The sequence below is a fragment of the Marmota marmota genome, unplaced genomic scaffold, assembly GCF_001458135.2.
Source record: "Marmota marmota marmota unplaced genomic scaffold, marMar, whole genome shotgun sequence".
Lineage (NCBI taxonomy): Eukaryota > Metazoa > Chordata > Mammalia > Rodentia > Sciuridae > Marmota > Marmota marmota.
In genome coordinates this window covers 7116800-7128633 of record NW_026000169.1, presented here as the reverse complement: position 1 = coordinate 7128633, position 11834 = coordinate 7116800, and the positions used below count along the sequence as shown (strand labels likewise).

The 11834-nt window shown below is 33.6% G+C and overlaps 1 protein-coding gene across 32 annotated transcripts in view; it reads right to left on the bottom strand.

Annotated features, from left to right (window-relative positions):
• Nucleotides 1–11834, bottom strand: part of Plekha5 (pleckstrin homology domain containing A5) — a 238821-nt gene that overhangs the window by 130900 nt on the left and 96087 nt on the right. The window contains exon 1 of one of the 32 annotated variants that reach the window (XM_048787242.1): nt 2677–3462. The exons of the other annotated variants lie outside the window; for them this stretch is intronic. The gene's annotated coding sequence lies outside the window, so the exon portion shown is untranslated. Of the gene's footprint in view, nt 1–2676; nt 3463–11834 lie in introns of those variants that run through there. 32 annotated transcript variants of the gene reach the window in all.

Here is an 11834-nt window from a genome sequence, read left to right as displayed (position 1 = left end):
GTGTTTTTTTTTTTTTTTTTTTTTTAGAGTGGAAAAAGGAAAAAAAAAAGAATAGAGACATGAAGATAATTACTTAAAGTCACAAATGGCAAAAGTTAGATTAGAACCCAGATTAAAACTACCACTCTCTTCTTTTTCACCATAAATTGTGTTTTTAAAATTAATTTGTTTCCCCACAGGAGTAATTACAGAATAACTTTAAGAAAATGAGTGGGCACTTGTGAGAAGTATCAAAATCTTTAGTTGGTCACTATTTTATCCTGAACCCTTCACATTTTACTCATTGCTTATTCTCCTAGCCTAGGGTACACTTCTACTGTTTTTAAGAAATGCAGTTTTAGCTTGCATCTCTATTGCTATTGACTAATCTACTAATCATGCTTTTAAAATATCCCATTACCTCCCAACTCTAAGATCACAAGATGAATAATAAAAACAACCTGCAATTCTTCCTTTATCCCAATATTTCAAATGAGTTCATATTTAGAATTATTAATGTTTGACAAATGTTTATGACCATGTGGTATAGCTTTTTCTTTCCATATTCCAGAAAGCATTAAGTTCCAGAATAAAGCACTGAAGAGGATGTTAAAAGTCAAATTCTGCTATTGACAAGCTGTTATAGCTTGTTATTCTCCAAACTTACTTGAGCACAGATCCCATGTTCATGTAGCACCACTAAAAAAATTTTTAAGCTCTAATGAGCTTCACAAAGTTAAGGGAATAAATGTTCCTTAACTGACAGATGCTAAGTTAAGTAGGTGAGTAAATGAACTTAGTAATTTGGAGATGGACAAAGTATATTGCTTAATCTTTAAAAACCTGCTATTGTTGCCATCAGTATTCTTCCCATGTTTCTCCTTTCATTTTTCTCAGTATTTCTCCATGCTTTTTATGAAATAGATCTTCTATTGATTGCTTATTTATCTTTGAATAAAGGCCTACAAATGGGACTAAAAACATAAAAGAAAATAAAGTACAAGAATTTTGTCATGAAAATTTCATGATCATCTAGTTTAAAGGAAATATGGAAAAAAACATAAAACCACATTTGTCACTTTTTAGTTACATAATATACATGGAATATGTGTTTCTGATAAATTAGCTTCAAAGAGCACAGAGTACTGACATATTTTGCATGTTTAAAATATTTTTAAGTAAAAAAGAAAACAGTTAACAGAATTTATAAAGACAATACTTGTTAGTTTTTTACTAATAGTAGCTGTTTGTGAATGAGTTACAGTGCTCAAGAATCTTTGCCACAGTCCATAAAATAATCCTGTTACTTTAGAAACCTTAAAGGAACTTTCTAGTGCCATTGTAAAGTATTATGCTAAAAATAAGTGGAAACAGGGTATACAGGATACCGAAGGTCACACAAGCGAGTCAATAATAAGTGGGAATAGACTTCCTGAGTATTGTCACACAGTCTTCATCTCTAACTGCTAAACCTCCGTTTTTGTGAATATATAAGCTTAAGTATACACCCACCTCCTTCACATGTGCCAATCCTGGAAAATGGCATAGTGGGGGTAGTTTGTAAAAATAAAGATATTTCAGGAAAGCATCAGATAATTGCCTGAAATTTGAAGGTACTAAGGTTTTAGCATTCTCTTCCTATTCTTCTTACTTTCCCCCTCATTGTTTTTCTAAAATTCACTGAAGTACCTTCTACACCTCACATTTCTATGTGCTAAAAAAACATGCATGTTCCCCAAGGAAATAAATATGGTAATTTTATGCTTTCCTCTCTAAACCTTCAAAAATACAACACTTATCTCAAGTATGATGATACAATTTGGTTGCCAAGTTTATCTGTAATAAATACATAATCAAAATCATGTCCATTAGAAAACAATAAGATAGATTTCAAAAAGTACATGGTATTTATTATGAGATATGATGGAAAAATGCAAAAATACCCCTTCTTTAACTTCATGGTAAAACAAAAATATTTGGGGAAAAAATAAAATAATTAAATAAAATTATCTTCCTACCAATCACCATAACATGAGCCCACAGAATAAAAGCACAAAACAGTAAAATTATTATTGTGCTTCAAACACTTATATAGCTAAACCAATAACTAAAAATAGAACATGGAATACTGTTCCATCTTGTATATTTTACGAAGTGCTGTTGATATCCCTTTAATTAGTTTAAATAAACAATTTCATTACAAAGCAAACTCTCATTTCTGAACTACCTATTTAATAATACATATCATTGTAACATATCTTCTCATTTTCTTTAAATTATTGATCCTTAAATAGATCTTACCTATTACTTTAGTAGATAAAGCATAGAAATGTATAGGCAAAAATGATAATTTCCTTAAAATGCAATAACAAAAATGCTAAACTGTCTAAACCAACAAATTCTGAAGTCTCTCGGTGCACAATTCTGTGAGCATTATTCAGCATAAGTGAGCAAATGAAACTAGTGAACGTGCAGAAGTATCATTATAACAATTTATGAATTTGTCATCTTAGAAATATACTGGAAATATTTCTAAAGAATAAGATTTAGATTGAAGAAGCAATTTTATTCCAAATTCAGCTATGTTACATGCTACAAACAAAGTTTTAGCTTGGTACAAAACAAGCAGCAGATATAAGTAAAGACACAGCCCTGCTAGGAATAAACAAAATAAAATAAAACAGCTAATTAACTCACCAAATGGCCTTTTGCTGAAAACCTGTATTCTCTCTATCTCAAGCTTCTGGTTTCCAAAGACCAATCACATGCTTTCTAACAGAATAATGACAAAAGGGCACATCATGATCTCTTTCCTGCTTTTCCCACTAAAGAAAACTGAAACACACTGCAATCTCCTCTTAAGATAAATTCTTCATATGAGCATGCTCAGTATCTAATTTAAATGACTTGGTGTTTTATCTCAGCATGTGATGACCTACTTCAAAACAAACTCAGAGAGCTGCAAATTCAATCGAAGATCATTAACTGTAATAAACTAAATGGAACCACCAAATGATAATTGATTTGTTTTTAATTTCATGATTTTTGTGGTTCATTTAACTTGATGTGATTGAAAATGATTACTTCTGCACTTTTATTAAAACAACTCCTTAGGTTTCTATATTCAGTTAACTATGTCAACATTAAATATGAACTGAAATTTAAAAAAATCCAGAATGCGAACCAAAAATGTAAATATGACCACTGATAAATTAAGCAAACTGTAAGATATCCATATTTCGCTTTTGTATCTCTTATTCTGTCCTCTTGACTATTCTCCAAATAAAATAGTCTGAAAACTATGTAATAGTATTTATTTCTCCTCTGGAAAGATTAGCAAACTGAAATGTGTCTTTTATTAAAAATGTTTACTATTTTCAAACTACAGTAATAATAGTATTTTTCTCATCTATAGATAATACAACCGCAGTCCTCACCCAAATACTGATAAACCTATAAAATAGGACCTTTAAAATATTTTGTGCATTGTAAAAAACAAGTTTTGCCAAAATGTTACAAAACCAATCCCCAAATATGCATATATATATATATATGTTTATACCATAAAATAAATAATTTGCCTGATTTGCTGAATAAACTGCTACAAAGACCATGTAGTTTTGGATGACAGAAATATGGTCAAGAAGCTTATCCTTTGTTCTATCTCAATCTTCCATAAACAGAGATTTAGAACAGCCCCACCAAAACCAACCAGACAGCTCTGTCATATCCACTTCCCATTTTCATCTTGCACAGACAGGCAAAAAAAAGGGAAGTGTTCAAGCCACTGACAGTGGAGATGAAACCATCTTTAAGTGGGCATGTATGCTAATTAGTGTTGTTCCTTCTTCAGAACCCTTCTTGGTCACAATAACTAAAATGTTAAATCACAAAGAAAATGTATGGAACCACATCTAACTCCTACATCTTCTTAGGAGGTAGAAAGTGTGAAATTAAAAGAAAACTATGAACACACCATCTTCTTTAGCATTCTTATTGACAATGATATAACTGCAAGATCTGTGGGTACTATATGCTACATTCCAAAAGCCCAAGAAAAGAAACAGCAAAGAATAAAAGCAAATACCAAGAGTCACACAACTTATTAAGAAGCACCAATTGTATGTTTTTTTTTTTGTACTAGTATTACACATGTGTCAGTGTAAGAATTCTATAAAAAGAATAAGTTACCTGTATTACTCAAGGAAAGTTCTATGATTCCTGAATGAGAAGAGTTCTTAAAAAAAACACTAATTGTGATCTATAAATTTTTATTAAGAACATGATATGGTGCAAGACAACACATAGTGAAAATATAAATGAGTGCCATTATCAAAGTGTGTTCAACTAGTAGAGACAATGAGGCAAGAATATGTATTATAGCAAAAGATAAGATGCTTTAGTATTTACAAAGCATTCTTATGAGGAAATTAGTAAAGGTTTTGTGTGGAGGGTATACTTTATGCAATGCTTAGATGAACACTAATGATCTAGACCAGAAGGAGAGGGAAGGAAGAGTTAACACCCAGGTAAGAGGCTGAGCTGGGAGAGTAGAGGATGTAGAAACTGGTGTGGGGACTACAGAACTTGAGGCATTGGTAGTGTGAATACTGTAAAGTGAAGGTGTCAACACTGAGAAGAGAGAAAGGGATAAAATTATTCTGCAGTGAAATGTGAAAGCAGATGGCAAACATTCTAGACCCTGGATAATGGAAGAGTTAGTGGTTTGTGTTGAAAAGCAGAGTAAGTCAATTCTAAGAAAGAGGCAGATACAAAAACAGGTTAAAAGATAACAGGTAAAAGAAATATTAATTACTCTTTTCAAATCCACAATTTGAATTTCTCTATCATTTAATTGCTCTTTAACTTGAATTTCGTCTCTCTGATACATTGAACTCAAGTATTCTGATTTAAACTGAGATCAATGTGCAATCACATGGGCCCTTTTATTTTAATTAGAGGTCCTGTTAATTTTTTTTCAAATCTTTCTATCTTATCACTTATTACTAATTTACTGATCTAACTCCTCTGTACCAGAAAACCTGATGTAATATTTCCCAAAAGCTACCCAATAAGAATGACTAAAAATCCAACCAAAGCTATTAACCTATTCTGTGACAACTATGTATCCTTCAACAACTTTACTCATTTCTACTGCATTCAATTACATGTACACCATGAAGATGGGTGGATGTCTCCATGACTTAAACATACTTGGCTTTCATATGATTCCTAAACAGAGAGGGAACAGAAGAAGCAAGCATTAATAGTGAAACTCATACTGCTATTAACTGTGCTTGATTTTGTTTGTTTAACCAACAGACTGGATTTTCTAGAGCAGTTTTAGGTTCACAGTAAAACTGAGCAGAAAATACTCAGATTCCCCACATTCCTCCTTTCCTCACACCTGCATAGTTACCACTGATGAATATACACTGACATATTATCACCTGGATTCTACAGTTTAACTCTGGTATAATGGCACATGATATGGGTTTAGTCTCATATTGCACCTTGTTGGTTTTCTATTTACCAGAAGGTTACAATACAATCATCTGGGTAGTTGGAGAACACGAGAAAACACACACACACACACACACACACACATACATACTTTCAGGGTCCAGAAATCTTTCATCTGTCTTTCTGGTGTGGGGCCAAACAGGATTCCCTTGTTAAGAGACACTGCTCTGGCGGCTTGTTGGTTCACAGGGTAAGACAAATAAACAATAACTGAAATACAATGTTAGAAAGTTGAGAAGAAAATATGGTAAGAACACAGTAATTTTGTATGGAAGTGAGCCACAGACTACAAATTACTTGAGCAGGGCTGACACTGAACAAGATGTTCAGAAACAAAAAGGAGGATGAACACTTTGATAAGAGAAAACATGAAGGCTTGTGCATGTACAAATATGCAACAACAAACCCTATCAACATGTATAACACCAATAAAAATGTAGGAAAAAAAGATAAAACATGTGGGCAACGTAGAAAGCTAGGGCAAGTATGTAAGTGTGGGGAAAAACAGTTCTATAGCACTGTCTGAGGGTGAGGAAGACAGCAAAGCATAAACAGGTCAGCAAGGAATATTAATAGTATGAACTTATTTCTGCAAGCATTACAGAGACACTTATTTATTCTAATTTGTTACACATGACAGCAGAATGCATTTTCAATTCATAGTATACATATGGAAGACTATTTTTCATTTCTGTGGTTGTACACAAAGTAGAGTCACACCATGTGTGTATTCATACGTGTACCTAGGGTATGATGTCCATCTCATTCCACCATCTTTCCTTCCCCCATACCCCCTCTCTTCCTCTTCCTCCCCTTTGCCCTATCCAAAGTTCCTCCACTCCTCCCATGTTCCCCCACCATCCCCATTAAGGATCAGCATCCACTTATCACAAAATATTTGGCCTTTGGTTTTAGGGGATTGGCTTACTTATCATGGTATTCTCTAATTCCATCCATTTACCTGAAAGTGCCATGATTTTATTCTCTTCCAATGCTGAGTAATATTCCATTGTGTATATATAACAGTTTCTTTATCCATTCATCTACTGAAGGGCATCTGGGTTGATTCCACAGTTTAGCTATTGTGAACTGAGCTGCTATAAACATTGATGTGGCTGCATCACTTTAGTATGCTGTTTTTAAGTCCTGTGGGTATAAACCGAGGAGTGAGATAGCTGGGTCAAATGGTGGTTCCATTCCAAGTTTTACAAGGAATCTCCATACTGCTTTCCATTTTGGCTACACCAATTTTCAGTCCTACCAGCAATGTATGAGTGTGCCTTTTCCCCCACATCCTTGCTAACTTATTGTTGCTTGTATTCTGAGTAACTGCCATTCTGACTGGAGTGAGATGAGTAGTTTTGATTTGCATTTCTCTAATTGCTTGAGATGTTGAACATTTTTTCATATATTTACTGATGGATTGCATTGTCATTTTCTGAGAAGTGTTTGTTTGTTCAGTTACTTAACCCATTTATTGACTGGGTTATTTGTTTTATGGTGTTAAGTTTTTTGAGTTCTTTATATATCCTAGAGATTAGTGCTCTGCTATGTGTGTGGTAAAAAGTTGGTCCCATTCTATAGGCTCTCTCTTCACCTCACTAATTATTTCTTTTGCTAGGAAGCTTTTCAGTTTGAATCCATCCCATTTATTGATTCTTGATTTTATTTCTTGTGCTATAGGAGTCTTGTTAAGGAAGTCAGGGCCTAACCTGACATGATGATGATCTGGGCCTCTTTTTCTTCTACTAAGTGCAGGAGGATCTCTAGTTTAATACCCAGGTCCTTGATTCACTTTGAGTTGAGTTTTATACAAGGGAGAGATAGGGGCTTAATTTCATTTTGTTGCATATGGATTTACAGTTTTTCCAGCACCATTTGTTAAATAGGCGGTCTTTTCTCTAATATATGTTTTTGGCACCTTTCTCTAGTATGAGATAACTACATTTATGTGGGTTTGTCTCTGTGTCCTCTATTCTGTACCATTGGTCTACAAGTTTATTTTGGTGCCAATACCAGGCCATTTTTGTTACTATTACTCTGTAGTAAAGTTTAAGGTCTGGTATAGTGATGCCACCTGCTTCACTCTTCTTGCTAAAGATTGCTTTGGCTATTCTGGGTCTCTTCTGCCTATCCAAAATAAAGGGAGATCTTTCCATCTTTTAAGGTCTTCTTTAATTTCTTTCTTTAGTGTTCTGCAGTTTTCATTATAGAAATCTTTCACCTCTTTCATTTATTCCCATTTTTTTTGAGGCTATTGTAAATAGAATACATTTCCTAGTTTCAGAGGATTCGTCACTGATGTACAGAAATGCATTTGATTTATGGGTGTTGATTTTATATCCTCCTACTTTGCTGAATTCATTTATTAGTTCTAGACGTTTTCTGGTGAATGTTTTGGATCCTCTAACTATAGAATCATGTCATCGGTAAATAGTGATAGTTTTAGTTCTTCTTTTCCAATCTCTATCCCTTTAATTTCTTTCATCTAATTGCTCAGGCTAGAGTTTCAAGGACTATGTTAAACAAAAGTGGTGAAAGAGGACATCCCTGTCTTGTTCCAGTTTTTAGAGGGAATGCTTTCAATTTTTCTCTATGTGGAATGATGTTGGCCTTGGGCTTAGCATAGATAGCTTTTACAATGTTGTGATATGTTCCTATTATCTGTAGTTTTTCTAGTGTTTTAAACATGTTTGGAAGATCTGTATTTTGTCAAATGCTTTTTCTGCATCTATTGAAATGATCATGAGTCTTATCTTTAAGTCTATTGATGTGATGAAGAAACAATGAAAGAGGTGAAAGACCTCTACAATGAAAACTATAAAACACTAAAAAAAGGAATTAAAAAAGACCTTAGAAGATTTAAAGATCTCTCCCTTGTTCTTGGATAGGCAAAATTAATATTGTCAAAATGACCATACTATCAAAAGCACTATTACATTTATTGATTTTTGTATGTTGAACCAACCTTGCATCCCTGGGATGAACTCCACTTGATCACGGTGCACGAACTTTTTAATATGTTTTTGTAATCGATTTGCCAGAATTTTATTGAGAATTTTTACAACTATGTTCATTAGATACTGGTCTAAAGTTTTCTTTCTTTGATGTGTCTTTGTCTGGTTTTGGACTCAGGGTGATATAGGCCTCATAGAATGAGGTTGGAACTGTTCCCTCTTTTTCTATTTCATGGAATAATTTTGGTGTATTGGTATTAGTTCTTCTTTGAAGGTCTTGTAGAAAACTACGAATCCATCTGGTCCCAGGCTTTTCTTGGTTGGTAGGCTTTTGATGGCAAGATGAGTCTTCTATTTCATTGCTTGAAATTGACCTGTTTAACTTATGTATATTGTCCTGATTCAGTCTGGGTAAATCATATAACTCTAGAAATTTGTCAATGTCTTCAATATTTTCTATTTTATTGGAGTATAAATTTGCAAAATAATTTATACTTATTTTCTGTAGTGTCTGTCATGATATTTCCTTTCTCATCACAGATTTTAGTAACTTGAATTTTCTCTCTCCTTCTCTTCATTAGCATGACTAAGGGTTTATCAATTTTATTTATTTTTTTCAAAGAACCAACATTTTGTTTTGTCAATTTTTCAACTGTTTCTTTGATTTTAATTATTTCCTGTCTTCTTCTACTTTGGTGTTGATTTGTTCTTCTTTTTCTAGGGCTTTGAGATGTAATATTAAATATTTGTTGACTTTTTCTTCTTTTAAGGAATGAACTCCATGCAGCAAATTTTCCTCTTAATACTGCCTTCATAATGTCCCAGATGTTTTGATATATCAGGGTTCTTATTTACCTCTAAGAATTTTTTTAATCTCCTCCTTGATGTCTTCTGCAACACATTGTTCATTCAGTAGCATATTATTTAGTCTCCAGGTGTTGGAGTGGATTTAATTTTTATTTTATCATTGATTTCTAATTTCATTCCATTATGATCTGATAGAATACAGGGTAGTATCTCTACTTTTTTGTATTTGCTAAGAGTTGCTTTGTGGCATAATGTACAGTCTATTTTTGAGAAGGATCTATGTGCTGCTGAAAAAAAGTGAATTCACTTCTTTATTAATGAAATATTCTATATATGTATGCTTAGTATAAGTTATTGATTGGTTTGAAGTCTACTTCATTTGATATGAGGATGGAAACTCCTGCTTGCTTACACAGAGTGGTATGTTTTTCCCCAGCCTTTCACCTTCAGTCTGTGGATGTCTTTTCCTATGAGATGAGTCTCTTGAAAGCAGCACATGTTAGTTCTTTTTTTAAAATTCAATCTGCCAGTCTATGTCTTTTGATTGATTGATGAATTTAGGCCATTAACACTCAGGGTTATTATTGATACATGATTTGTGTTCCTGGTCATTTTTGTTTATTTTTGGTTTTTAACTTGACTTGGTTTCCCTTTGATTGGTTTTTCCTTTAGTGTAATGCCTCCCTTTGCTACTTTTCCTTGTGGTTTTTCATTTCTTCCTCATGGAATGTTTTGCTGAGGATATTCTGTAGTGCAGGCTTTCTAGTTGTAAATTCTTTTAACCTTTGTTTATCATGGAAGGTTGTTATTTCATCATCAAATCTAAAGGTTAATTTTGATGTAAGATTCTTGGTTGACATCCATTTTCTTTCAGTGTAAGCTTGGTATATGTTGTTCCATGATATCCTGGCTTTGAGGGTCTGGGTTGAAAAATCTGCTGATACACGAATTGGTCTCCCCTTATATGTGATTTGATTCCTCTCTCTTGTGACCTTTAAGATTCTATCCTTATTCTGTATGCTAGACATTTTCATTATAATGTGACTCGGTGTGGATCTGTTGTGATTTTGTACATTTGGTATCCTGTAAGCCTCTTGTATTTGATTTTTCAATTCATTCTTTAGGGTTGGAAAAGTTTCTGATATTATTTCATTGAATAGATTGTTCATTCCTTGGATTTGTAACTCTATGCCTTCCTCTATCCCAAGAATTCTTAAATTGGTCTTTTCATGTTATCCCATAATTCTTTTTCTTAATATTTATTTTTTAGTTGTAGTTGGATGCAATATCTTTATTTTATTTATTTTTATGCAGTGCTGAGGATCAAACCCAGGGTCTCGCATATGCTAGGCGAGTGCTCTACCACTGAGTCACAACCCCAGCCCTAATCCCATAATTCTTGAATGTTCTGCTCATGGTTTCTTACTGTCTTCACTGTGTGGTAAATTTTATTTTCAAAGATTATATATTCTGTCTTCATTGTCTAAGGTTGTGTCTTCCAAGAGATCTAATCTGTTGGTGATGCTTTCTATTGAGTTTTTAATTTGGTTTATTGTTTCTTTCATTTCAAGGATTTCTGTCGGTTGCTTTTTTTGAATCTCAGTCTCCTTATTGAGGTAATCTTTTGCTTCCTGTATTTTTTGCTGTCTGTATTTGCTCTCTTATATAATCTTTTAATTCACAGAACATTTTAATCATGTATATCCTGAACTCCTTCTCTGTTATTTCTTCTGCTGTGCTGGCCATGGATTCTAATAATGTAGTATTTTAGTTTGTTTGGGGCACTTTCTTCCCTTGTTTTTTTTATGCTATTTGTTTGTCTTCCCTTATAGCACTGAGCATTCAAGGTGTTACAGTTTTTACCCTATAGGCTTATAGTGTCCCTGCAGGGTTCAAATACCTTTCCTTTAAGTGGGAGATCAATATTAACAGATCCCAATACAAACAATATACAGCCTTAAATCAAACAGCTCCTATTAAGACATTTACAGTTTTGTCACAATATACTTAAGTGGTGAGTTCAATTATTATCTACAATATAAAGAGTAGGTTTGCCAAAAGATCTACAGTTTCTGATGGTGGACAAAGAGAGAACTAGGGGAGGGGTGTTATTAGGATCTTAGGAAGGGTGAAGATGAATCAAAAGAAGAGAGAAAGTGATTTTTGGGGAGACAAGTGAGAAGACAGAGAGAGCGAGTACAAAAAACAAATGAACATAAAAATAAAATAGAAAATGTAAAAATAGGAGATAAAAGAATATACAGCACAACTGTAATATATTATTCAGACATCCCAGTCCTCAGTAGTTTAATCCATGAAAATTACTTGGTTTCACAAATGTTGGGAATGTGAGGGCAGAAGACGGAGAGAGAAAAGCACACACACACACACAGAGAGAGAGAGAGAGAGAGAGAGAAAGGAAGAAAAAAAAATCTCAAAGGAAAATTCAAGGATTGTTTCTGTTAGAGTTCAGTATCTTTCCTGCTTCCCCTCTCATCCAATAGGTGAGGTTGTCTGTTGTTTGCTGGTATCTCCACCCTCTGGATGGTGAAGGCTATTATGGTGGGG